This window comes from Cryptomeria japonica, chromosome 9 (assembly GCF_030272615.1).
Source record: "Cryptomeria japonica chromosome 9, Sugi_1.0, whole genome shotgun sequence".
In the NCBI taxonomy this organism is placed as follows: Eukaryota; Viridiplantae; Streptophyta; class Pinopsida; order Cupressales; family Cupressaceae; genus Cryptomeria; species Cryptomeria japonica.
The window spans coordinates 708311477-708339207 of record NC_081413.1 but is presented as its reverse complement, the minus strand read 5'-3'; the positions used below and the strand labels follow the sequence as shown (position 1 = coordinate 708339207).

Sequence of the window (27731 nt, the reverse complement as noted above, 5' to 3'; positions counted from 1 at the left end):
TTGGAAATTCAATTGACATTTTCTAGGAAGTTGACAAGGAGTCAATTACTATGCCCCCAAAAATTGTTAGGTTCATGTGCTCATCAATGTGTAGAAGCCTTGTCCTAAGGTTCTTGCCATTCAGTCCAAGCATGGGATATGGAAACAACACCTGTAATTAGAAATCCCACACCTTTTATTCTTACAATATAACTACTCCATTCATACCATCAAGCAATGTTATTTTAATGGCCAAGCATGTGTGGATCTATAAAAAGAACATTATTTTCTAGCCCCAATAAATTATAAAGTGAAGATTCAAGGCTTTGATCTACCCTCTATTCTCAATGATTAAAATGATGTCAATTATTTTGTTGTGATTCCACAAAATCTGGATAAGAACCTTCCTCACTTTGAAAAGGAAGTTGATATTGAAGACTCTTTAAATAAGAGCCTACAATCAACTCTTCCTCATGGGAATCTTGGCCTATTCCTATGCAAATGATTTTTCACTGCCAAAAAACACATTGCTACTTTTCCCTAATACTAGTCCAATTCATATGCCTCCAACCTCCCACTCTCCTATTTCATCCCTTTCCAAAATAGTTCAAAATTCAAAAAATCCAGGGAAAACCTTTGTTTCTCTACAGAATAGGTTGCTTCCTCATTTACAGCTAAATCACACTATAAGCCAAGAGAAGGTTGTTGACTCACCTCAAAGGGTTTTGGACCTTCTGTAAGATATTAGAAACTTGCTTGCAGATGAACAACTCAAGTATATGGTACAAGATATTTTGGTTCAAGAAGGGTCTAAATTGATAGATGAAATTACTTAGGTAGAGGGTCACAACTTGAAATTAGAACATATTATCTCCTCCATAGCTTGAAATTAGAACCTACCATCTCCTCCATTGATGCGACACCCTCCAAAAATCAAAATGACACAAAATGAAATTGAAATGGGTATTCAAGCAACCCTTGATAATAATTGTAGGCCGAGGCGAGCATGTTTCTCTCCTTGCGTGCAATGAAGATCATATCATGGAATGTTAGGGGCTTAAATGATCCCAACAAGATTCTTGATCAAGCATCAACTAAACTCAAGTGGAGCAAACATAATTTTATTTCAAGAAACTAAATTTTCCAAGGATCAAGGTTTTGAAATTTCCCCTAAATGGCATAACTAGAATTTTCTTACTTCTCAAGCTTTTGGTGCGTGAGGAGGATTGGCTATTTTATGGAATATAAAATGAATTTAGGTAGAACAAATTATGGTCTCTAAGAGTTGGATGCTAGTAAAGGTTTCTCATTTTCAGATCTCTTTTTGGCTCTCTACCATATATGGTCCCAATTCAATGTTGGGGAAAATGCAATTATGGGATGATCTCTCAAACATCATGGAACACCTGAAGGAGGAAAATGTACTATTTGGGGGTAATTTCAATGCACTCCTAGACCAAAATGAGAGAAAAAAGGTGGTATTATCCCCCTCCCCCCTCCCCCTCAAAGTAATGGAAGACTTATCAAGATTCTTATCTAATAATTCCCTCATTTATTGTTCTCCTAATAGTGGTTCTTTCACATGGACAAATATAAGGAAGGATTCTTTCCAAATAGCAAAGCATTTTGATAGATTTATTGCCTCTTCTTCGTGGGAAAGCTAAATTTTTCCTTCAAATATGAATATTTTGTCATTCTTAGGATTAGACCATTTCCCAATCCAAATTTTCATGGCCTCTTTACAATTCTCTCAGCTACCCTCCTTCAAATTTGAGGCAATGTGGTTTCGGGAGCCAAATTTTCTGCGACTACTTAAATATTGGTGGGAAACTTCTCCTTTCATTGAGGGTACTAGAATGTTTTAGTTAGTTTAAAAACTAATACACTTAAAGAGAAAAATAAAATATTGGAATGCCAATCACTTCAAAAATATTATTCAAGAGAAGTCTAAAATTCTATCAAAACTAGACAAAATCAATGAGAGTGTCGTTAAAAGTGATTTCAACTCTTTTTCATATGAAATTTAGAAGAATAGTCAACAATATTTGGAGGAGATCTTAGAAAGAGAAGAGATATATTATAGGTAAAAGTCCCAAGAAAACTTGGTTGAGAGATGTTGATAGAAATACCAAATTCTTGCACCTATCTACAAAGCTGAGAACACAATCTATTCCATATTCTCAATCTCATCATCTAAGGGTACCAAATTGCAGAAAGAAGTAGATATTAAGCAAGAGGGAGTCCATTTCTTTTCCTCCTTTCTCTTAAAATGTGAACAACCCCAAGATCAGTCTCAAACAACTATTTGTCAAGAGGTTTGAAGTAACATTCCTCAAATAATCTCTCAATCAGATAACAATGACCTGACCTCATTGGGCCCTTTACCCTGGAGGAAATAAAATAAGTAATCTTCTCTATGGCTCCAAATAAAGCTCTTGGACTAGATGGCTTTACAGTGTTGTTCTTTCAAAAATGTTGGCCCTTCATTGGTAGGGATATTTGGCTAACTTTGGGGAGTCAAGATGAAATGGATTTATTCTGAAATAGTTTAATTCAACAAACATAGTTCTTATTCCAAAAAGGAGCAACTTGCAACTTTTGCTGACTTTCAGCCCATCTCTCTTTGCGACACAATCTATAAAATTGTAATGTGCCCAAATTGGGATTACCCTAGATTTTGCCCATAATGAATAATAATGCTATAGCCTGCAATAAGAAATGACTTCTCATCTAATCTCTATGCCTAACTGTTGGTGAAATCAGAATTGATCTTCTCTATATGAGTTTCGATCCTTATTCAGTTCTTTTCCTTGATCTATATATGTGTTTCATTTTATTCATTTCTACAGATGTTCAATTTGTCTTGATTGCCTTCTCCATTGTGACACTATATATATATATATATATATATATATATATATATATATATATATATATATATATATATATATATATATATATATATATATATATATATATATATATATATATATATATATCTTAATTGCTTCATGGAGGTAAGTGTCTTTTGGAAGTTATTGACCCTTTAGCAGAGGACATTGTCTATGTGTTTTTATGCACTTCATACACATAATAAAATACCAAGGTATCTTATCCTCTCTTGAAAAAAATCCCTCAAATATTGAACTAAGTGATCACTTGAGGTGACTCCAAGGTTCCAAATGTCAGGTCTTGATGTGTGGATAAGCTTAATTGTTTGATGTGATATTATTGGAATTACAAGGGGGACTAATGTTCTGCATGAATTCCTACTTGAATGCGGCTAGAACATGGGAATTTACGTGATTAAAAAAAAGGACAAAAGGATTGAGGGTTTATAGAAGCTAATCTAATCCTAAGAATGTAAGAAACTATGAATGACTTAGTGAAAATCTAGTAGACTTTGGTTTGCCATGCAAAGAACAACTTCACAAAGCTAGTGAAATCTTCTAAGGTGATCTTATGATGTTCAAATTACCACCAATGACATGGAAACCATCAATGTGATGCATATCAATGGGTAAGTAGCAATCAAAGTTGAGCTTGTATAAAGAGTTCATTTGACCATGCAAGGTATTTAGCAATCAACAAAATACAAGTAGTACGGAGATACAAATTTCACCATTATCATCCACAATAGCTTCCATCCATATAATCAACATGAAAATAAATGAGAAGTAGAGACCATGCAAATTTTGAATCAACACATGAAGTTCACCATATCTTCAATGAAAATAATATGCTTCCTGCAACAAAGTCTTGGCCACAACAATCTCCTTTTCTCCTACTTTACTTTAGCTATCCACAATCAACTATTATTTATTAACCTTTGCAAATGAGAAGAGAAAGCCTTATATAGTGCTCTCAAAACAAATGAATGGTTAGGATTGAATCCACATCAATGACCAAGATTGAAAGATAGAAACCCTAATTAGTGTTTTCTATACCCATTACATAGCATTTAGTGTTTGATCAATGATAACATTACAATAAATAGGACACATGCCCTTCATTGAAGTTTGACCAATGAATCATGAGGTTAGGTAAATCCAACTTTGGGCCTCCACATGTGGTAGTTATCCTCCTCGTTGGATGAGTCAATTGCATTGAATCTAGACACCCTGACTTGGAATAATGGGATTGGGTTGAAGATGATTGGGCCACCTTAGCTTAATCCTCGTAACTCATCAAAAGTGTAGGTGATTGAGACATATCTCTTGATACTCAACATTTTCAAGCGTCTGATGTGATGATTAACTCTTTCACTTTCTAGTTTTGATTAACTCTTCTCGAACTATCTCGTTGATCATATTTGCATTCTCTTTCTCTTGTGTGGAAACTCCTTCCTTGTGATATCTGAATTTGTTTTTGATTGCTCTCCATACTTGTAATGATCTTAGATTCTTTCACTTAAAGCCTTCATCGTGGATTACTCTCTTGTTGTATTGGCAACGATTCTTGGATTTTCGGAGGAAATTCAAGATAGTTGTAAAATTCCTTCCTTGATGTTGATCTCTACACTTTCTAGGCTGAGGTGTTCCTTCCTTGACCTGCCATGTCATAAAGTCCTTCCTCACATGTTGTTGATGAGTCATCCATCCACTTTCTTGGATAGCATGACCTCTCCCTCAAAAGGGGAAGCTTTCCTCCCTTGTTGCAATGTCATTTCAGATTCTTACAACCTGCTCACTTACCTTCTTCCTTAGTTTCCTGAAAAACAAACAAGGGAAGCATCAAACACCTATGGCTATAGATAGATTTCACACATTTTTCAATATTTCTGATTTGATATGCATTCCGAATGGGGTGAAAGGATGCTCTGATTTCTTATTTCATGTTTTATTTTTATGTTGCAATGAGGCCTGATCCCATATTTCCAACTTGATTTCTAATTGTTTACAGGTTTGAGAGGTGTTGGTTTAAAATTTTGTACACTTGGGAAGGTGTGCAAAATTGTGGTTTTAGACATAGCTTGTGAGTTGAAAACTCTCCTAATTTTAAGGGAAGGGTCCTCCTTTCTTACTATTACAAACTAGCTATAACATATAAACACTAATCTATCTTGGGTGGGACAACATCCTTTTCTCTTTTTTTTTTTCAGAAAAGATGATATTTTTTTCTCTTTTCAGAAAAGAAACTGTAATTAGGAAAACAAATACAACAACTTAAGAAACTTTAACAACTACAAAGATGCTTATACAAAAAGGAAGGAAAGTTTCCATGAAAGCTCAAAGACTTCCGTCACTTCCCCGGGACGAGAAAAATAGAAATAAAATTTAAAGTCTTTACTTTCCACTATCTTATCTACCTTTCAAAATGATTAGAATAAGAACAATATACAATATACAACAACACAAAGTCTGCTGATATGGTGCACTTCTAAACTACTACAAATGGGAGAAAATACAAGCACAAAGTCTTACAAATCCTCTCTACTATGAACGCTTAGCTTTCATAATTTAATCCTTAATACTTGTAGCACAAAGTCTACAAGAAATTAGGTTAAAGCTCCTTTCAACAATCTCATCAGAACCTCAAGCAAATGCAAAAAAATATACCACTATGACATAAGAACACACTGGATATAAGAACGAGGCTTCAACACAAAGTTTGAAACTCAAATGCCTTTTTGATAATACTTGAGAAATCAATTTACAAGTATAAAACAAGTCTTTATGACTGTAACTTTCTATAGAGTTTTCTTGTTGGCAAAAAAAGAAAAATTACATAGAGCACCCTACGATATATATAGGAGAGGGGATGAGAGAAAAAAGTGGGAGAAGTCCAACTAACTAAGACTTATTCCACAACTATGACTTATTCCAAATTATAGTCCTACTATCTTTCGACTTGTAATTTGTTTACATGTAATTACAAGTTACAAGAATGCAAGTAATGTGACTTCTTGCAATTACAATTTTTTGCATTACATGTAGTTTGTCAAAACTAAATTACAAACGCATAATTGAAACTAATCTAAGTGTCCAAGACATGACTTTATTTACATCGTCCTTTGTCTAAGAGGTCTTCATGCTGCTACAAGATACTGACACTTGAAGTATTCAAGATCAGTGAAGGTATTTGTATAGGAAAATTGACTTGCATCATTTGACCATGAATGGTAATGACAACGACCTTATGAAGATCAACCACTGAACTTGAAGATAATAAACATTCTTCATTAGCTACTGTGATAGTGAAAGTCACTTCTTTTTTACCACCTAGCATTGCTACAATACATGTAACAATACATTCCTCTGCTACATTACTCCATTTGTCAAGTTCTCTCTTATCATGGCATTAACCTCCACATTTAACAAAGGAAAGAAAATATTCCCAATGGTGAGACTAGAACTATCATCCCTGATTTTAGATAGGACTTGACTTAGCCATTGTTCTCTATTTCATGGTTTATGCTATTTTGATCCTCTTTGTGCATATGATAGTGTACTCTTTTCATTTTACATCATTATTGTCATCAACATATGATAGCACTAGCTTTTGCTTGCTGCCCTCACATGCATTGAAACCCCTCCCAATTGGGTCCTAGATATCCAACTACGAGTATTGATTTTGCAAAGGAAGAACGTGGGAATGAGAGTATGTGGAGACGAGGCGAATTTCGGATCTTGGGAGGTGGAATGTGAGTGCAAGTGGAAAATAAGTTGAAACTTTCACTTGCAATTGGGTCTTGGAGACCATAATGCAAGTAAGCATGTTGTAAGGTAAATGTAAACTTGCAATCAGGTCTCCAAGATCTGATTGCAAGTGTGCAAGATGATCACTCATAGGTGGTAAGAATGAGCTTGCAATTGGATCTTGGGGACTCGATTGCAAGCAAGCATACTTGCAATATGAAAAATGGCGGGAGAAAAAAAACTTGCGAGGGTGATACAAACTTGCATTCATCACTCAAAAAGATAGGTGACTTAGCCAAGACACTTTACAATCGGGGTTTTGTGGACCAATTACAAGTGAAAGGGTTAAACTTGTAGTGCAAAGGAAAGCCATTACTTAAGAACAAAACCACCTTTGGGAAGACAAATTGGGTCTCAAGAAGCCCGATACAAGTGCATATGCAACGCTTACATCCTTCTTGTAATACAATAAATACTTGTAATCGGGCTTTAAACCCCTGATTACAAGTCCATTGAACTATCAAAAGGGAAAATAACTCACTTGTAATCGAGCTTTAAACCGTTGATTACAAGTCCATTTTTGACATAATAAGAAACAATGAGCCATCTTGTAATCGGGCCTTAAAGAATCAATTACAAGTAAGTGCATTTACTTGTAATCCTATTTGAAAGTTCCTACTACTTGCAGTAACCTTCTTAAAACCCAATTTTGCACATAAATGAAGGAAAAAAGGTGACCAAGACCAACCAAAACTTGGATAATGATGACAAAAAACACCCACTGATGATTTGACATTAACAAATATGAGTTTTAAACCTTGTAAAACATGCCTTAGAGAAGAAAACTATGAATTTTGGGTAAAAATTTGTAGTGATTGTCTATTTTTTGAAAATTCAAAAATTGAGATAACAAGAGGGTTTGTGAGATACTTCAAGACTGAATTTCCTTATGTTTTAGGTTTGATCTTTGATTTCTGAGTCCTGATTTAACATGCTTTAGGTCTTGATTGGTGTTTTTGATTTTACCCTAATTTGATTGGTTGTGGATTTTAACTTGAAATGAAATTTTTCTAGGAAGGCCGACCAAAATTTTGAGGGGAAACTGGAAGTTCTTGAGTTAGGTTGGGCTTTTGGGGGTGTACTGGAAGTCCATGGATTTGACCGGCAAGTGGAAATTTTCTAAGGGTGGTCGGGCATTTGATGGGAAGTGGAAGTGAGCTCAAGTAGGTTGGGATTTTTGATGGGAAGTGGAAGTGAGCTCAAGTAGGTCGGGCTTTTGAGGTGGAAGTGGAAATGAAGATGGAAGGTAGGGCATTTGAGAGCCAAGTGGAAGTCTGTGGATTTGGGCATGAAGTGGAAGGCTGAATTGGATGGAACTTCTTGCTCAATCTACTTTCAAAACAACTTATCCTTTACCAAGGCAACTTAATCAACATTACTCATCATTGCCTTCCAAAAAACTCTTCAATATTTTAGCTTCCATAGGTCATAGATTATAGCGAGGGAGTTTCTCCATTATGGTTGGGTTTTTAACCAGCAAATGGAAGTTGATGAGTCAGGCCAGACTTTTAGAGGCCAAGTGGAAGTGATGCAAGGTTGGCTAGACTTTTGGAGGCCAAGTGGAAGTGTTGCAAGGTTGGTCGGGCATTTGGAGGGGAAGGGGAAGTTGAAGGGGAAGGAAGTGGATGTCAAGGGGAAACTCACTCATTGCCAACTCCATTCAACATCACCATCAAGACCTTAGTTGCTCCTCATCAAACACTGATTTCACCAAGTGTAGAGTGACTGGCTCATATGGCTGACTTGGTGTCTTATTTTTCTTTCAACATCACCTAGACCTTGGTTGATCCTCATCAAATACTTCTTCTCAATTGATTTCTCATTACTTCTTGATCGCTCCTTGCCTCCATGCTCGAACCTAAAGATGTCCACTTGCCCGCTTGACTACTCATCACACTTAAGACTCATACCTTGACCTAACCTAATGGTTGCATTGTAAAGCATCACCCAATGATCACCTTGACCTCTATCTATCACTCGGCTTGCACCTATCACTTGAGCACCTAGAGCTGAGAAGACCTCAAACTAGTCTGGAGGGCGAAATCACATGGGGTCTATCGGGCTTCACTTGCTTTTTGTTAGCCATCCTCTGCATTATGCTCGACTTACTTTTTTGTTTGCATCTGACCTACTACAAGCTCATGGTCTAGTTTGTTAGCTTGCAGTGGTCTAAGTCAAGGACTCACTTATCTCAGGTATGACAACCCATCAAGCAGATTTGAGAGAGGCTCGACAAAGTTCTGGATGTCTTTTAAGCTATTATTTGCCTCCACAGTGTGAAAATGGAAGTAAAATAAGTAGCCTCGGGCGCATAGGCCTAATTACTCATCTTAGTTCTACTTTTGTTCCTAGTCTTATCTATTGAAATGACCCAAGATAGCTAGCATGGCCTTTCTCAATGCTAGTATATTTTTTGATTGAGTTGTTTCTTCTTTTGTTAAAATGTTTGGAGCAGGCATTTTGCTCTTTGATTTTGCTTAGTATGAGGGATGACTAAATTATGTTGGAAGTATGAGTTTGTATGGTTGTCATTGATATCAAACTTGGTTATTCGGATGGATTCTTTTTCGGATATGCTCTTGGTTATTATATTTGTGTTTTGGGTTGCAGATTGAGTTTGATATTTTGGTGTTGGTTGTGGTATTTTGATTTGGAAAGTTATTTCCGTTTTTTGGCAATAAGAATGTTTGTCAGATTTGGTCTAGAAAGTCTTCAGTGGCATTAAGATATATTGCAGTTTTGTGGATGAGATTTTATGGCTCGTATATTATTCTCAGTGTGCTTCTTTGGTGGATTTTTTGTTTTGCAAGAGAGCTTTGTTGATATTCAATTGTGTTGTAAGTTTACTGTGTCTGATTGGGCTATCTTGATTGGATCATGTTCTTTGGTCTGGATATGTATTGGAGAATGAGTTAGAGTATTGTTTTGGGTCTCACCATGGCGTGTGGAGATCTACATGGAATAATGTGCATCGAAAGATTTATTTTGCCTAACTATTGGATGAGTTCTATTGCCTATCTACACATTATGTTTGATGGTGAATTTGGAGGATGTGTTAGCATGTGTGGAACGTTGGATTTGTCTTGGAAGGATGTGTTATGATGTATTTGGGTCTCCTCTTTCTTTTAGAGTGGACCGCTTTGAGTATTTTTGGTCCAAGTGGCTTATTTTGTGCAATATTGTTTAATCCAATTGTGGCCGACCTTCAATTAAAGTTTTTGATGATCTATCATATATTTAAGGAATGAGATTGTATGAGTTGTGCATGGAATGTGTGTGAATTGATGAGAAGTGTATGTGGATGATAATCAAGTGGATTTGAGTTTGCGATTGTGCGAAAGTTAGTTTGTGAAGAGCTTTGAAGGTGATGTATTTAGGAATATAGTGTGCAGAGACAATGACAGGGTTCAAAGATGTTTGTCATGATATTAGTCACTTGATCTTGTTATTCAAGGACAATTTCATGTTCAGGAGATCCTTTTCATATTAGTTCTACTATTTTTTCAATTGCTGAATTGTAGTGGGTCTTTTAGCAACATTTTGTATCTTGTCTTGAAGCATAGTGCCTCTGTTGCAGAAGTCCATGTATCTTGCCCTATGGTAGTGTGCCTTAGCATGCAAATCTTTCAGGTGTTGTTGCTCCTTGGTTGTGAGCCTAAAACTTTGTAATCATTCATATTCATATTGTGAGTTAGATTCTCACTATGGTTTTTCCCTCTTTGGATTTTCCAAATAAATTTGGTGTTCTTGTGTTTGGTGATTGATGTGTTTTTAGTGTTATTGTTGAATGGTTGAATGCTATTTATAATTTATCTGTTTTGAAGTTTTGGACTAATTCACCCCCCCTCTCAATCCTGCCTCGGGTTCAACAAATTCCCCTCTTGTTCATTGAAGTATCTTTGTGAGTCATTTTGTTTCATGTTCATGATTAGTATTAGGGATGATAAAATTCCCCTCTTTGTAAGATGTATCTATGTCAGACATAAACCTCATATTATTTCATAAATTTCAGGCCTTTGGCTATTTGTCGATTTTGTTTTTCACCTAGCTCTATGATGCTCTCAAAATACTATTACAAACAAGTATACTTACAACTTTTAATGGTAAAACAAAGGATTTAGTGAAGAATCTTAAAAACTTTCTAGGGGTTATATGTAGAGCGAATAATCATATTATCTTATACTAGGAGAGCTAGGCTTTAGAGTTGCCTCTTAACTGGAGGCTATATAAGATGGTACATGTTGTAAAATAGAGTTTTGCACCAATGTAAAGAAGGCAGACGGTCTTCTCGGTGAAACTTGTATTCCTTGTCATAGAGAGTAGTCATTACTCATTACACAATATTGTGTAATTGTTTATCATATGTATGGATATCTGTAGTGTAATGTATTAGTAGTTATTCTCATATTTTAAGGATCATGGGTTAGGTATAGGTCACCTATATCAATTGCTATCATCAAGCTGGATCCAACTAGCATTCAATCATCCCTATCCAAGATGGATGTTATCTAATTGATTCACCTAGATCATTGTGAAAATGCTCCATCATGTTGCCATTACCCTTGTTGAGGTAGATTTATTTTATCACCTTGATCACCATGCATGCTTTTCCATGAAACAATCAACTAGAGTCTCTCCTCTTCACCTAGTTGTTATAAATAGTTGAAAACCAAATGTGAAAAAAAAGAGCAAATGAGAGTGTTTTAGTAATCAAAGAGGGCTTGGATGGGGCCCACATGCCTTTAAGGTGTGACCTTGAGAACAAAATCCAAGAAAAAAAACAAACTTTTTTGGTCATCCTTGGTTGGGGGATGCCCAGGCGTCCCTCCAATGCCCCTAGACATCTTGACGTCCCTGATGCTTCCCTAAAGAATTCAGTGTCTTGATGATGGTGGGGGGATGACAGGGGGGCATCCTTGATTTGTCCTTGCATCCTGGAGATGTCCCTGTTCTAGAAACATGGGGCTTTGGGGGGGGAGGGGGGGGATGCGTCCCTGTGGAACACTGGTATATATGTATATAAATACATATGCATATATATACATATATATACATGTATGCTATATATATACACATGTATGCTATATCATATACATATATACACTAATTTAATTATTCATTCAAAATTTGAAATTTTTTAGTTTCTCAAGAACTTGGAGCACTATACATGCATGTATGTATGTATGTCTATATGTATACATGTATATATATATATATATATATATATATATATATATATATATATATATATATATATATATATATATATATATATATATATATATATATATATATATATATATATATATATATCTGTGTGTGTGTGTGTGTGTGTGTGTGTGTGTGTGTGTGTGTGTGTTTTGGGGGGATTTCTCCCATCCTATTGGTTCCCTGGCCCCATCCCATCCCATCTATTTTCCTATTATTCTTTATTCAAATATCATATTTGGAATTTCAAGGGCACTTCTATGCCTTATTATCTTGTATTCCTACATTGCCCTCAATCCACTACCCAAAAACTTCCCCTTGTCCAATCAAAGTGGTTTCAATGAATCATATTTATGTATGCAATTTGTAGTTAAAGCAATGAGTTTTGACAATATGGTCATATAAATAGATGGAACTTGAAAAAGACAAGGAAGTTGACTTGCAAAAGCATGAATTTGTAGATTAGTTGAATTAATGTTAAGATATTGCAAATTTATATTACAAATATGCAAGGGTTAATATGATTGTTTTCACCATAATTGTTTTTTTCTTGACCTATTGGTGACTTTGGATGTGTTTGTTTATTGTACTTCTCCCCTCCTATTGGCTCCCTAGCCCCATCCCATCACACTAGTTTCCTATTATTCTTTATTCAAATATCATATTTGGAATTTCAAGGGCACTTCTATGCCTTATCTTCTTGCATTCTTGCATTGCCCTCAATCCACTACCCAAACACTTCCCCTTGTCCAATCAAAGTGGTTTCAATGAATCATATTTATGTATGCAATTTGCAGTTAAAGCTATGAGTTTTTGACAAATATGGTCATATAAATAGATGGAACTTGAAAGAGATATAGAAGTTGACTTGCAAAAGCATGAATTTGTAGATTAGTTGAATGAATATTAAGATATTGCAAATTTGTATTACAAATATGCAAGGACTAATATGATTGTTTTCACCTTAATTATTTTTTTCTTGGTGTGTTTGTTTGTTGTGCTTATCCCCTCATATTGGTTCCCTAGCCCCGTCCCATCACATCTATTTTCCTATTATTCTTTATTCAAATTCAAGGGCACTTATATGCCTTACCTTCTTGCATTCTTGCATTGTCTTCAATCCACTAAGTCAAACTTGTCTCCTTTTCAGTCAAAAGGGATTCAATGAATCATATTTATGTATGTAGTTTGCATTTAAAGCCATGAATTTTGACAAATATGGTCATATAAATAGATGGTACTTGAAAGAGACAAAGAAGTTGACTTGCTAAAGCATGAATTTGTAGATTAGTTGAATTAATGTTAAGATTTTGCAAATTTATATTACAAATATGGCAGGGTTAATATGATTGTTTTTACTATAATTGTTTTTTTATTGACCTATTGGTGACTTTGCATGTGTTTGTTTGTTGTACTTATAATGAAATATTGTTATCAATTAGATATTAAAATAAGTTTTGTTATAAATTTAATTCTTTCCTTTTGTTGTATATTCATGTTTAATTGCAATTCTAATGTTTATTTTGCTTGTTGTAAAAAAGGGTTAAAATCAATGCTATTATTGCTGTAGTTATTCAAGCTAGAATGACATAACAGCCAATATTTCTCTTAAAAACAAATTGAAAGATAAGTAAGCTGTAGCTGATATGTATTCTTCGGCCTTGATAATGCTCTTATTATTCAATTCAAAACTTACATGAAAAATCTAGAGAATAAGCAAGGCAAGATGGTAAGAACTTATAGAAAACAGGGTAAAGATGGTGGATGCCAGAAATCAAGGCACATGAAAATCATACAAAATGTAAACTTTGGATTCAGATAATGTACATCATGGATTCTTCAATGGGACACCAAGGGGCTTTTATTGTGAGACTACTATTTATGCCACACTAATTGTGGTATCTCTCAATTTCTCTAGGCTGTTAAAGTGACATTTATTTCAAAGATAGTCTCTTATCATAGAGAGGGAAAAATCATTACGTTTTTATTTACCGATCAGAGAAAATTTTCTCATGGCTCTAGAGGATCTAGATCATGGCTTGCTAGGCCAAAGCTGATCCTATTATTTGAGCTGAATGTGTAGATAAGCAAGTTAGATTCCTATGGGTCTGTCTTACTTGATAGAGGATTGCATTTCAGCCTTTTCTTCATTGCATAGAGGTTGTCCATGTACATTACATACGTTTTGGTGGTCCCAAAGATTCCATATATGGAGCTATTTCAAAAAATTCACAAGATTATCAAGTTTGGGTGATTATATCTTCCTGGGTATAACATTGTTAACCAACAACTTACAAACTTCATGGATTTGCAAACAATCAACTGGCCTGTACGCTGCAAGTTTAAATCATTGGCACTTTCAATGACTAAAGTCCAGAAATCAAGAAAGATGATCAGCAAAATATCCATATCTGATTGGTATCCTCCTAGAAATGAAGGCGCTTCGCTCTAAAAGCTGGTTGCTTATGCTGGATGACTTAAATATTGTAACCAGCAGCTGGTGTAACTGATCCAATACCTAGAATGACTGAATTACTGAATTTTTCTCTTCCAATGTATATGATGCTAAAAATATCACCGAAAATTTAAAAATCAGTTATATAAACCCTTAATTATGCTTTGGCAATGAGATGATGATATTTACTTGCTTAAAAAACTGTACTTGCATTGTAGCGACACTGTAGCAGATGATGAAATCTCTGAATCCTCCGTAAACCAGCACAGTTGTGATTCCCGGTTGGAAGCAAGGGTTTTTGTCCTCTCAAACCTAAAACAAATCAAGAGATTTCATCTTTAGATGCCCTAGATTGAACAAACTGCCCAAATCTGAAAATTGGATGCAAAGGATAGATTGAATGATGATGAAATGAGGAAAAGTGCTCATTTTATAGTTGCCTGTTTTGGGGCCCTCCAATTATTTACTTATTTATTTATTTTTCTTTTCCCTCCAAACATTGAAAATACTTTTATATTTAAATGTTATTTTTTATTTTTTAACTTATTGAAAGAATGTTAATAAAGTTGCCTCAGAAATAAACGTAACTGGGTCTAACTTAAAAATTATTATTAATTATTTTAATCTGAAAAAGGTGACATGACTGTTGAGATGGGGATGAGAAAAGGATGATCATAATACAATAGTGGCAGTGGTAGGAAACTAGTTAATATGCAGCCTTTTATTACTGGGGTAAATAAATGAGTGATCTGGTAGATGAGAGTCAATATTACAGCCAGTTTCGGGCGTTCAAAGGAGCTCATGCTCAAGTAATGTCTTGGTATGAGGCTTGGCCATCATGTAAGCGTTTGTGGCTTGGTGCATGGAAATGACATTGTGAAAGAGGAAAGGAGATAAAACAAAAAAGAAAATGATTAAAGAAATACAAATGGAAGAAGAAATTATAATGATTTTGACAATTTCTATATAGAGCTATAGTAACATACAATATACCAGTCATTCATAGTACCATGATAACAACCATCTTGAATAGATAGTTGGAACTAAAAGATCTGGAGTGGCCTATGGGCCATGGAAGTTTAGTACATTGATATTCTTTTGACATAAATTGTTATTAGAAATCCCCAAGTTCCAACAACTTCCTACTTTACACAACATTATTGAACGGTGGGCATGGTAGGTGAGTTTGTTGAAGAGTTAAGTATCTAAGACTTTCTACAGGTCACTAAAGATAAGGTTCTTATTAGAAGTTAAACTAGCAATTGCACCTTGGTGTGCAATGGGTACGCCGAAAAGGTGTGGAAGGTCAATTTAATATTTTTTCACCTATTTTTTTGCATACATTTGTGTAATACATGAGATCAATCGATAGATCCTTTAGAAAATGATGTTGTTTGTGCATAAATGGTCTCAATGGAGAAGTGATAGCTTTAAATCAACTATGTATCCACTTAGAGGGATCCAAATATGATTTGAATAAAACCTTGAATTGGGAAGATAATTAGGCTTCATTGCCAATAAAATCGTGCTATGTTTGCAAGAGGGACACATATATAAAGGGAGAGATAGAAAGACAAAGTTAGAGATAGGAAGTGATATATAGAGAGATGAAGGTGGAGTAAGAGATCTAGGTATTGAGAGAGAGAGAGAGAGAGAGAGAGAGAGAGAGAGAGAGAGAGAGAGAGAGAGAGAGAGAGAGAGAGATAACAAGATAGACATAAAGGGAGAGATGGAAGAAGAACTATTAAGAGATGGAGATAAAGAGGCAAAGAGATATAGATATAGAGGTCTAGGAAGATGGAAAGGATGAGAGAGAGGGAGAGGTACGGATTAATAGAGAGAGGGAAGATTATGGTCTATTGTTTGAATTTATTTGTGTAGTTCATTAGGTGAATTGGTAGGGCATTTACCAAATGACATTGTTTGTGTAAAATAGGTCTTAATGAATAAGTGATAGCTTCATATCAGCTATGTGTCCACTTACAAGGATCCAAACATGACAAAAACAAAACATCTAAATTAGAAAGATAAGAAGGCTCCATCTTCCATATTATATTTGCAAGAGGGTGAGGGGAGATATATCCAGATAAAAATACATAGAGATATAGCGGGGGAAGAGTGTGGGAAAGATGGGTAAGGAGATAGAGATAGAGATAGAGATATAGATATAGATGAAGATAGATGAAAATGGAGATAAAGATGAAGATGAAGATGGAGAGAGAGAGAGAGAGAGAGAGAGAGAGAGAGAGAGAGAGAGAGAGAGAGAGAGAGAGAGAGATGCATACATATGAAAATAAATATATAGAGAGGGAGAGAGAGGGAGAGATAGAAGAAGAAATATGGAGAGAGTGATAGAGAGAGACAAAAAGATATAGATGTAGAAGGATGGAGTGTGTGTGTTTGTAGGAGACATGAGAAAAGAGAGAGTGGTAAGGAGGTAGAGATAAATAGGAAGGTATAGATGGAGTTGGAGATAAAGGAGAGGGGGGGGTGATATAAAAAGAGGGAGATAGAAATAGGTAGAGAGGACCGCAAAGAAAGATAGGGAGATAGAGGTAGAGAGATATAGATAGAAAGAGAGTGGTGATAGAGAGAAATAGAAAGATAAAATAGGAGAGGTATATATTATTACATATAGATAAAGAGAGAGAGGGAGATAGAGATAAAGGCTCAACAAGAGTTGGATAGAAACAGAGCAAAAAAGACAAGTAATAGAGAGGGGAAAGATAAAGATATATGGAGAAAAGGATAGAGAGGGAGAAAAATATATAGAAATAGATAGAGTGGAAGGAAAGAGAAGCAAATAGATATAGAAGGAAGTGATAGGGAGAGAGGGAGAGATAGATAGGGATATAAAGAGGGAGGGATGGGGATAAAAAGGAAAGTTGGAGGGATAGATGTAACTTGGGAAAGATAGATGGGTGTGAGAGAGAAATATATAAAGAGTGAGAAATGGAAGGGGAGATGAAGAGGGAGAGGGAGTTGAATGGAGATGGAAAGAGAGAGACGATGAGAAGGGGAGATATAAAGGTAAAGATGCAAGAAGTGATAAATGGAGGGAGAGATAGAGAGAGGAATATAAAGAGTGTAAGAGAAATGGAGAGAGAGAGAGAGAGAGAGAGAGAGAGAGAGAGAGAGAGAGAGAGAGAGAGAGAGAGAGAGAGAGAGAGAGAGAGAGAGAGAAGGGGGGGTCAATAATATGAGGTAAAGGAGATAATAGAGATGAGTAATCTAGAGAGGGGGGGGAAGGAGAAACACATAGTTTATGTGTTTGAGTGAGGAGATATAAAAGTAGAAATAGGGAGGGAGAAACACAGAGTGTGTGTGAGTGTGATAGATTAGGTGATAAAGATAGAAAGGGAGAGAGAGGAAGAGAAATAGAGAGATGATAGCAGAGAAGTAGAGATATATAGAAAGTTTGAGTGATAATGAGAGAGGGGGAGAGACATGATAGAATGGAGATAGAAAGAGGGAGACAATGGGAGGGGATATGGGGAGATAGAAAGGTAAAGATATAAGATGTGTGTGTGTGTGTGCGTGTGTGTGTGTGTGTGTGTGTGAGAGAGAGAGAGAGAGAGAGAGAGAGAGAGAGAGAGAGAGAGAGAGAGAGAGAGAGAGAGAGAGAGAGAGAGAGAGAGAGAGAGAGAGAGATAGTCAGTCTCTTCATTCTATAACTTTTAATTTAGATTTCGTAGTTTGAAATGTACTCTATTATATAAATTAAAATTCAAAATATAATTATTATACATTGATTAATATTTTAATAAGATAATAATTAAAATAAATACAAAGTCAAAATATATGAATTTCAAATACTAACAAAAATAATAAATATTAAACCATTAAAATTAATAAATAATAGAAAAAAGTAAAAGTAATTTTTAAATTTATTATAATTGAAATACCGATAACATTATATAAATTAAAGTAAAAATTTGAATAGTTAAAAGATTAAATTAATTCTAATAAACTTTAATTATTATTTTTAATTTCATAAAAATACAAACAATTAAAAAAATCCAATTTAAATATAAATTAAAAATTACAATAAAAAATTAAATGCAAAGTTAAAATATATTGAAATCTAAATATTAATAAAATAATAATTTTAAAAATTAATAGTTAATATACAAATATTAAATTATTCAATAATTTAAAATATGTATTTTCATTGAAAACATACTATCTACGTATGCATTAAAAAATTAAAGAATTTTCATTTAATATATATTAACATTAACTATTTATATAAATATATTATAATGATTAAAATAAATTAAAAATATAATAATATTAAATTTTTTGAATATATAATTGTTTACTATTTGTACTATATATACATATATACATAGTATAAAATAAATAAATTAAAAAAGTGTTCAAAAAAATAATTTTAAGTTTTTTACGTTAGTGAGCATAGATATTTTTTAAAAACAATACATACGTTGGAGTTAATGCCCAGTCAGCATAGATATATTAAAAAAAAAAAACGTGTTTTGAACAAAACTCTTAACCAATGACATTGAAAAGTGGTGATGTCATGTCAAATGAAGGGTTGGGTAATTCAGAAATTAAAACAATAGATATCCAAAAAGCTGTTAATAGAGGACGGAATGAACGGTCTCTTGCATTGTTATGGATGCAATGTCAGTTGTAGATGGACTCTGACAGCTCGTCCATTTCATATAATGCACGCTTTCGGCGTAATTAAAAAAAGAAATAATAAAATTACTCCCCAACAAATAATAATAAATTACTCCCCAACAAATAATAATTGTTCTGTGCAAGTGGGGTGGGGTTCCCCTAGAATTGATCGACTTGGATTTTGCGTTGGTCGGGGCACAGGTAAAACGTATCTGACGGCTATAAAAACTCCAATGGTCTTGCATGTCCTTTGGCGAAGGTGGATCGGTGATTTTTAATATCAGCAAGTGCATCTCAAATAAGGGAACGCCTTCGGCGTAATAATAAAAAATGTGACATAATCACATTTGGATCTGCATGTAACATAATCACATGTGAACTGAGTGAATCCTATCTACTATAAATGCACATTAAGTGATTGCATCTATACATATGGTGTGTGCAAACATGAACTAGACATGAACCGCACATGTTTAATCACACATTGTAACATTTTTGTTTACAGGAGTGTTTACTTCTTTTTGAGAGATTAAAAGTCCATGGCCTTGTTTAGTGAGTAAGGTCAATTTGTTAGTTTAGTAGTAGGTAGGAAGGACGATACTAAAATTTAAATTGCACAACGCTTTTCTAAGGTTATATGATGCAAACTTCCATTCACAATGTGGGAAACAACATTGACGAACCAGAGATGTTTCTGGTACAGGAGTGTTTACTTCTTTTTGAGAGATTAAAAGTCCATGGCCTTGTTTAGTGAGTAAGGTCAATTTGTTTGTTTAGTAGTAGGTAGGAAGGACGATACTAAAATTTAAATTGCACAACGCTTTTCTAAGGTTATATGATGCAAACTTCCATTCACAATGTGGGAAACAACATTGACGAACCAGAGATGTTTCTGGTACAGGAGTGTTTACTTCTTTTTGAGAGATTAAAAGTCCATGGCCTTGTTTAGTGAGTAAGGTCAATTTGTTAGTTTAGTAGTAGGTAGGAAGGACGATAGTAAAATTTAAATTGCACAACGCTTTTCTAAGGTTATATGATGCAAACTTCCATTCACAATGTGGGAAACAACATTGACGAACCAGAGATGTTTCTGGTAGTTGTGGGATGTTAATAGGAGGCTCAGAAACATCTTTTAAACTACTGGCAGATCACTTCCTCTTTGTGTGCGCTGATATTAGTGATCCTTTAAAAGCCAAACTTGCTGTAGAATGGTTTGGCGATTGTATGCATGTGTTGATCAATATTGCTGGTTTGCACATGGAGGCCTGGAACTTCTTTTTGACATTTATTTTTTTCTGATTATAATTCCTGAGGAGAATTTGAAGGAAAAGGAGAATTTTTTTTCTGCATATTTTGGTTTCCATTACACATTGATTAAGTTTATAATAGTTTTATAATAACTTTGTTTGAATGCTTATATTTATAGGGATTATATGCCAATTTATTTTTTAAATTATTAGTTATCACTTGCGTCCCATCCACCATGAGCACACTTACCTAGACTTATTTGCTTCTAGTTTATGTTTTGTCTTTTCCATGCATTTGTATAATTTATCTTAATGTAGTTTCTTGGCAGGCTTGAGATGGATTTGCAAATTTTGGACAGTTTTTGTTTAAAAATGCAACTGTAAGTAGCAGAAAATTTGCAGTGGATGCAATGAGATTTCTTATGAAGGTAAAGACAGTGGATGCAACTTTTAGTATGTTCAAAAACTTGTCATCACAGATGGGCTTTGAAAAGCTTCCTGGGTTGATTGAACATTTGGTGCAAAATTACCCTGAAGTTTGTACATTGAATCCTTGGCCTCATAGAGTAAACTTTCTTCAAATATAGGCTTTGCTGGAATTGAGAATTGGTTGGTATTTCAATGTTTCAGTTTCCAAAGGGGATCTGTGATATGGAAACTTAAGACACAAGCAGTTGTGTTTTTTTGCTTCTCATTTGTTTTGAGAAATCAAAACTATAAGATATTAGATTAGCATGGCTTTGGGAGGATTTAGGATAATAAAAGCATTTTTTTTGGCACATAGGTTCAATGGCCACTTATCAAGTTTGGTTAAAACTAAAAGTTTGTGATTCTTGGGGAACAAAAGTTAATGCTAAACCCTTTGGGATTCAGAAGTTAGGAAGTGAAATGTTCTTTGAGCTTTACTTGTTCCCCAACATGCTATCAGATCAGACCTTTCTAAGGTTAGAACAAGTGAAATATACTTAAATGAGCATGGTCAATGCCAAGTGGCATTGGGTTGTTTAGGTATTATGAATTGTTCACCATGTCAAAATATATATATTTAATATTAATTTGGTAGGGAATATTCTGTTGAGAATTTTTTTATTTTATTAAAAGCCAGCAACATAAAGCCAGAAACAAAACTAAATTTCTTATTTCTGGTAATATAGCCCAAAATCGTCATGAAAATAATGTTTAGAAAATTTTCTCTGATTCTTTCCCTTTTTGATTACCGATTCGTCAAAGATTTCTGTCGATTCCAGGTACGACGCGTTTCAGATTCGGATTCAATCTGGAATCCCTGTGGAATTGGACAGGGTTCCTGCATTTTGCTGGTGAATCGCTTCCGCGTTTTGACCCACGAATCTCGACGCATCTGATGTCAACGTGGCTATTCCATGGCGTATTTTCGACGAATCCACGTCACGAACGATTTTCGAGGAATTTTCTTTTTACTTTGCGGAACGAAAATGGGTCGTGTAAACCCTAAAACAAAAAGTGAAAACATATTTCGTTTGTCTTTGGCGAAGAGCAAGAGGCACAACGCAGACAGAGAAAAGGGCGCGCACGACGCAGGGCGAACAACCGACCTTCCATTCCTTCAACAGTTCGTTCCTTCCTCAGGCGACGGCAACGGCACGCAGTGCGCAAAGGAGCGACGACACCAGGTTTGTAAAATGTTTAATTTGTTTCAAACAAATTCTATACTATAGTTTTAGATTTTTATTTTTACCTGTTTATTAATTTAGATTTTTATCAATGAAATGAAATATAAATTTATTAATTAATGATTTATGTTTTAATTTATATAAATAATAAATGTTAAATATTTAAATTTAACTTAAAGTGAAATAAAATTATTCGTAATTATCAAGTAAACATATATATAATAATAATATTCTTACAAATTTTTAAATTACAAAATAGTTAAAATATACATATTTAATTTTAATTTGTATTAAATAAAATTAAATATGAATATTTTTATTATTGTGTAATTTAGAAGTTTGCAAATATAGTAATATCGTTATAGGTTACTTTCATAATTATTAATAATTTCACTTTCACTTTAAATTAAATTTAAATATTTAACACTTATAATTTATTGTTTAATATTAAATTTTAATAATTATTTTTTTAATTTTTAGATTACATAATGACAATGACTGTTAGCTCTATTCCTCAACAAACCTTCAAAATCGACCCAAATTCACCTTTATGGAAATATGTCAAAATAATAGACCAAGTAAAAGGTGGAACATTTAATTGGATATGCAACTTTTGTAGTGTGAAATATACGAGCTTCTATAGTCGTGTCAAAGCCCATTTTGTGCCATTCCCCAATAAAGAATCAAACCATGTCTAGGAAAGAGTGAAAATGGGTTACCACCTCAACAAATAGCAAGATATATTAGAGAGCAAGAGGAAGCAAATGCAAGAGTTGGTCGTGCTTCAAACCATCCTTTGTTGAGAGGAAGAGGAAGTAGATCAAAGAGCCCCCCTACTTCTCCATCTCATAGTAATTTTCTTGATATTGTGGTAGAGAGCCACCCAGTCTTGGGTAGATTTGATGAAGAAGAACCTGTTATTGTGAAGAGAAGCAAGGGACCATTAGAGAGCATTTAAGAATGATGCTAAAGAGATTGCAGATCAATCCGTTGGAAGATGTCTATATGCAAACGGTTTGTCATTTAATGTGGTACAATCACCATATTGGTAGGATATTTTGAGAAAGGTAAATGAGGCTCCACAAGGGTACACAAGGCTAGGTTATGAGAAGGTGTGTAGCACCTTACTAGCAAAGGAGGTAAAAAGCATAGACAATGCATTGGTTTCCATTAGAAATTCATGGAAACAAACAAGGGTGTCCATCAATTCTGATGGATGGAAGGATACCAAAAATCGGCCATTAATTAATGTAATTGCAGTGTGCCCTAAAGGGCCAATGTTTTTGAAAGTTGTGGAATGTGAGGGACAGGTGAAGGATGCACAATTTATCGCTAACATCTTCATACAATGCATTCAAGATGTGTAATATCCCCTTCCTTGTGATGTTGCATTCAATGGTCCATTGGCCTATTCCAGAGACTCGTAGGCTATGTGGAAAAGTGAATTAAGGGTTTCCATGTTCTTTGGAGTTCCGACTAAGCTTGTCAGAGTTGGAATGTGAACTTACTATTTTTAGTAAGTTAGGGTTTGGCCATCAGGACGGTGCAGAGTTGCTAAGCTTGCCAAGCTCTTTCTCTAGTTGCGATGATCACGATTTTTAGAGCATTATTTCATGACTTAATATTTTTAGTAAGTGGCAGTTTGGGGCATTCTATTTTTGGTAGTCCTGGACTGGGTCCTGACCCAGCACAGTTCAGTGATCCTCATTGCTCAGCCTCATCCAGATTTTGTTGATAATCAGTACTGGAGCTATAAGCGATTTAATTAAATATTATTCCTTATCCTAAGGTTATTATTTAATTATTTTTATTACTGATTGATGCTATGGGAAATTGTGCAAAATATGATATTTTTTCCTAAGTCATGCCTGGGCGATTTATTTGGAGATTAAAAGGAGACTTTATTCTTTATATTTTAAAAAGTTTTATAATGTCAAAATCGTGGCCCCTCTCCTTGGCATGATTTTGACTTAGGAAAGTGGGCGCTATTTTGGGTCCACCATGAAATGAAATGCAATTGGAATGAGGAGAATTTGGGAGGCTGTTTCATTTGAATTTTAGATTGGAAAAGCTACATAAACAGGTGTTGGGTTCTCCTCATTTCATTATCCAGAGAAATTATATCGTTATGCTGTCGGAAGGACTCCAGACATTCTTCGAGGGTGAATACCTCCTAGATCCTTCCTTCTGGTTTCGAGTGTGAGACATCACTCCTAGCTGTGGTGTGTAGTTGTGAGCTTCTTGGTGATTTTCTGGAAGTGCATTTTTGTTCGTAGCTTCTGGTGTGTTGAGTGCATCATTCTGGGTGAGGGCTCGTTTGAAGCGTACCATAGAGACGATAGTTCCCCTATATTGGTGTGGCATTTGGAGAACTCTCCATTTTTTAGTTGCAAATCGAACTATTCAGCAAAAATGCTAGTTCTGGTGCAGGAGCACCTCATCAAACCCTTCAAGATGACATGACAGACTCTGATAAGGGAGGATAAGGCATTAACAATGTCTTCAGGATGTTTTATATAGGTTTTTAATCATGCATTATATGTTTGTAATAATGAATCCCATTTTGTGAGCCAAACTCCTATTTTGGCATTTCTATGAGCCAATTAGGACTTTTGGACAATAGGGATCCAATGTGTTGGCTTTGAGTGTTTTAAGATGTTTTAGGAGGGGTTGAACTTGACCCAAGGCATTAGGAGGCAAAAGATGACATTTTGACAACTTTTGCAAAAGTTGTCATGAGCAACTTTTATGCACTTTTTTTGGCATTTTGTAATTTGAAACTTCTCCAATGGCTCTAACCTCTTGATTTTCGGCTGAGAGTAGTTGAGGAATGGTTTATACACCTCGAGGATCTATTTTCCAAGGATGTGATTGTACAGAGGAGAATTCTGATGCAAACAAACCAATAAAATTCTGAGTTTTCCTGCAATTCTGGAGTTTTTGGTCTGTGGTACGATTCTGTACAGATTGGGAACCATTCCCAATGATGTGATTTGAATTGAGAGGAGAGTTGACTCTGTTTTGATTTTGATTTGGAGACTTGATTGTGTGTGTTGCTCCTGATATTGAAGTTTTGCTGTAGGTACCTGGAAAACCAGGGTTTACCTTGGATTTTTCCTCATTCATGGCCATATCTTGCACTTTACCAATCTGAGACTCATGGGATTTGGTGAAAGGCAAGTATGGTCAATGTATTTTAGAGTTCTAAGAGTGTTTTGCAGGAGGAGCAAGGGAGAGAAGTGTTTGAAGCGACCCTAGGTAGACATCTCTATGTGGCTACCTAGACCTTGAACAAACAAAATCACCTTGTGTGCAAATGGCGATGCTTCTAGGCGTGTAACCCTGGAATCCCTGTTGATTTATGTTTTCCAACATGCCCATGGGATTGTAACCCATCGGTTCATTCATCTGAGTATAGTTGCTTCACAAAAGAGACCTAATTAGCCCTTATAGGGCAGTCAAATTCCTACCGGCAAAGACCTTTATTTTCCAGACCTTGATCCTTCCTTTTGGGGACTTGTATAACTTCCAAAAGGGTATTTGAATCCATAATTTGTTTACCAAGGTGTTTGGGAAAGTCTGAACTTAAGGTCCCTTTACTTGCTAAATAGGGCTACAAGCGACTAGGCCTAATTGAGTGAGTTTCTTAAGGAATGGGTATGCACTCTTGTCACCGGTGCTTTGTTTGAACTTGGGGAGTTTTGTATGACCCAAAACCAGTGTGAAACTGATTTGTAACCCTTGGAGGTACCATGGAGTATGTTGTAGCAAGATACCTCTAATTGAGTTAGAGAGGGTCTTGGAGATGTTGAGAAGATTGTACTAAAGTTGTAGAGCCTTGCCTTGATAGGATCCCATCCATGTGTTAAGGGGTCAGTGTCATACATTTGGAGGTGTTTGGCAGGTAACAAGGAGGGCTCTGCATCAATTTCCAGAATTGCATTGGATTGCGTGCATTGCTGTTGGTGTTCTCCAGTTGCAGTTTCGAGGTATTGTTTTGTTTGCTTATGTCATATGCTTCATTTGCTTCTGGTTTGGCATGATTCTATTGGGTTTTGAGAGAGTTACAAGCAATTTAGTGGGTTTCGGGATGACTGGTTCTGCGTTTTCCTTGTATCTGATTTGAGAACAGCAAGTAGTATTCTTGGTTAGAATGTGTTAGTGAATTCTTAAGATATCTACTTCATTCTATCTTCTTTCACATTTCTATCATGTAAGAATTGCCTTAGTAGTACTGACCAATTCATTCTATGTTGCATTTCCCGCTGAACAAGTGGGAGAGGATGGCTTAGCCGCCTGTATGTTTGTAATTTAGTTTGTCCTCCCATTGAGCAAGTTGTTGAGTGATATTGTCCTCCCGCTGAGATATGCGGTTGAGTGATAGTTTTATTTAAAAGTTGTCCCGCTGCATAAGCAGTAGAGTGATTTGGTTCTGCTATGCTTTTGTGCCTTGGCTGGTTTACCGCCAAGTTAGTGTTCTTCATCCCGCTGAAAAGTGGAAGGGGTTGGTTTGCCGCCCAGTTTTGTAATTGCATTGTAATTTCCAGCGGATTAGTGAGCTAATGAACCCCTTGACACCGTATGCTCTCACCTTCCCACATTGGGCTCTTGGTGATCAGAAAGTGGAATTATATTTCCTAACTTTAATGGGTGCATTGTAATATTTCCTAACTTTAACGGGTGCATTGTAATTATATTTCCTAACTTTAACGGGTGCATTGTAATATTGTTGTGCTTGAAAACCAAAAAAAATAAGTGGGAATATTACAGGATGTGGGACCTCAAAATGTTGTTTGAGTAAATACAGACAATGCAATGAATTGTAGAGCTACAGGTATGTTGATTGAGACATGGTTTGAACATATATATTGGACCACCTTGTGCTGTCCACTCTTTCAACCTTATGCTACAAATGTTGGGTAAGAATACGTTGGATCAAACAAATCTATGCTAAGGCTGAAGAGATCCAAACGTTTATCACAAACCATAGCATGTCACAGGCCATTTTCAGATCATTTTCACAGTTGGAGTTGCTAAAGGTAATTGAAACAGTTCAATTTTAAAAATTTACAATTCACTTTAGTAATCACTAACTTATTTTTACAATTTGATCATGTCTTCTTTGTATTTTAATTTTAATTTTTAATTTTTGAATAGGTTGCTGAGACTCAATTTGCATCCAACACAATCGTCTTGAGGCAACTTGTGAAGGTACGGGAGCCACTTGCTAGCATGGTAATTAGTCAAAGATGGTCCCTATAGAGGCAATCCAATACTAAAAGGGCAACAAATGTAAAGTATATGATCCTAGATGATGCTTGGTGGGAACAAGTGGAATATCTTTTGAGTTTCACCGAGCCCATCATGAGTATGATCCGTTATAATGACATGGATCACCCATGTTTGGGAGAGGTATACAATGGCATTGACTCGATGATTGAGAAAATGAAAGTAATCATCAATGCAAAAGAGCAAGATCTCGAAGAAACTTTCTTCAAAGAGGTTCAGTCAATTTGTGTTGAGCGGTGGAACAAAATGACCACCCCACTACATCTTCTTGCATTTGCATTGACTCCCAAATTTTATAGTGATGAAATGCTTGCTAAGCCATCAAGGGTACCACCATATAGAGATTTAGAAGTCAGTGAAGGGTGTAGGACAACACTTACTAAACTCTTCCCCGATTTTGAAATGGAGGATTTAATGACAAGTGAGTTTGTTGATTTTGTAGCCTCCAATGGTCAAAGTGTTTCTGCTCTCCGTGACAAGTCTAAGAAGGATGCTCAAGCTTGGTGGTACCTCAATGGCCATACATCATCGCACCTTCAAACTCTTGCAATCAAACTTT

General features: G+C 35.3%; 1 non-coding gene across 1 annotated transcript in view; it reads left to right on the top strand.

Annotated features, from left to right (window-relative positions):
• The window catches only part of LOC131073907 (uncharacterized), a 72499-nt gene that overhangs the window by 12321 nt on the left and 32447 nt on the right, over window positions 1–27731 (top strand). The window contains exons 3-5 of the transcript XR_009358991.1: window positions 20591–20767; window positions 21479–21550; window positions 21721–21883. This is a non-coding gene — a transcript (uncharacterized LOC131073907). The remainder of the gene's footprint in view (window positions 1–20590; window positions 20768–21478; window positions 21551–21720; window positions 21884–27731) is intronic.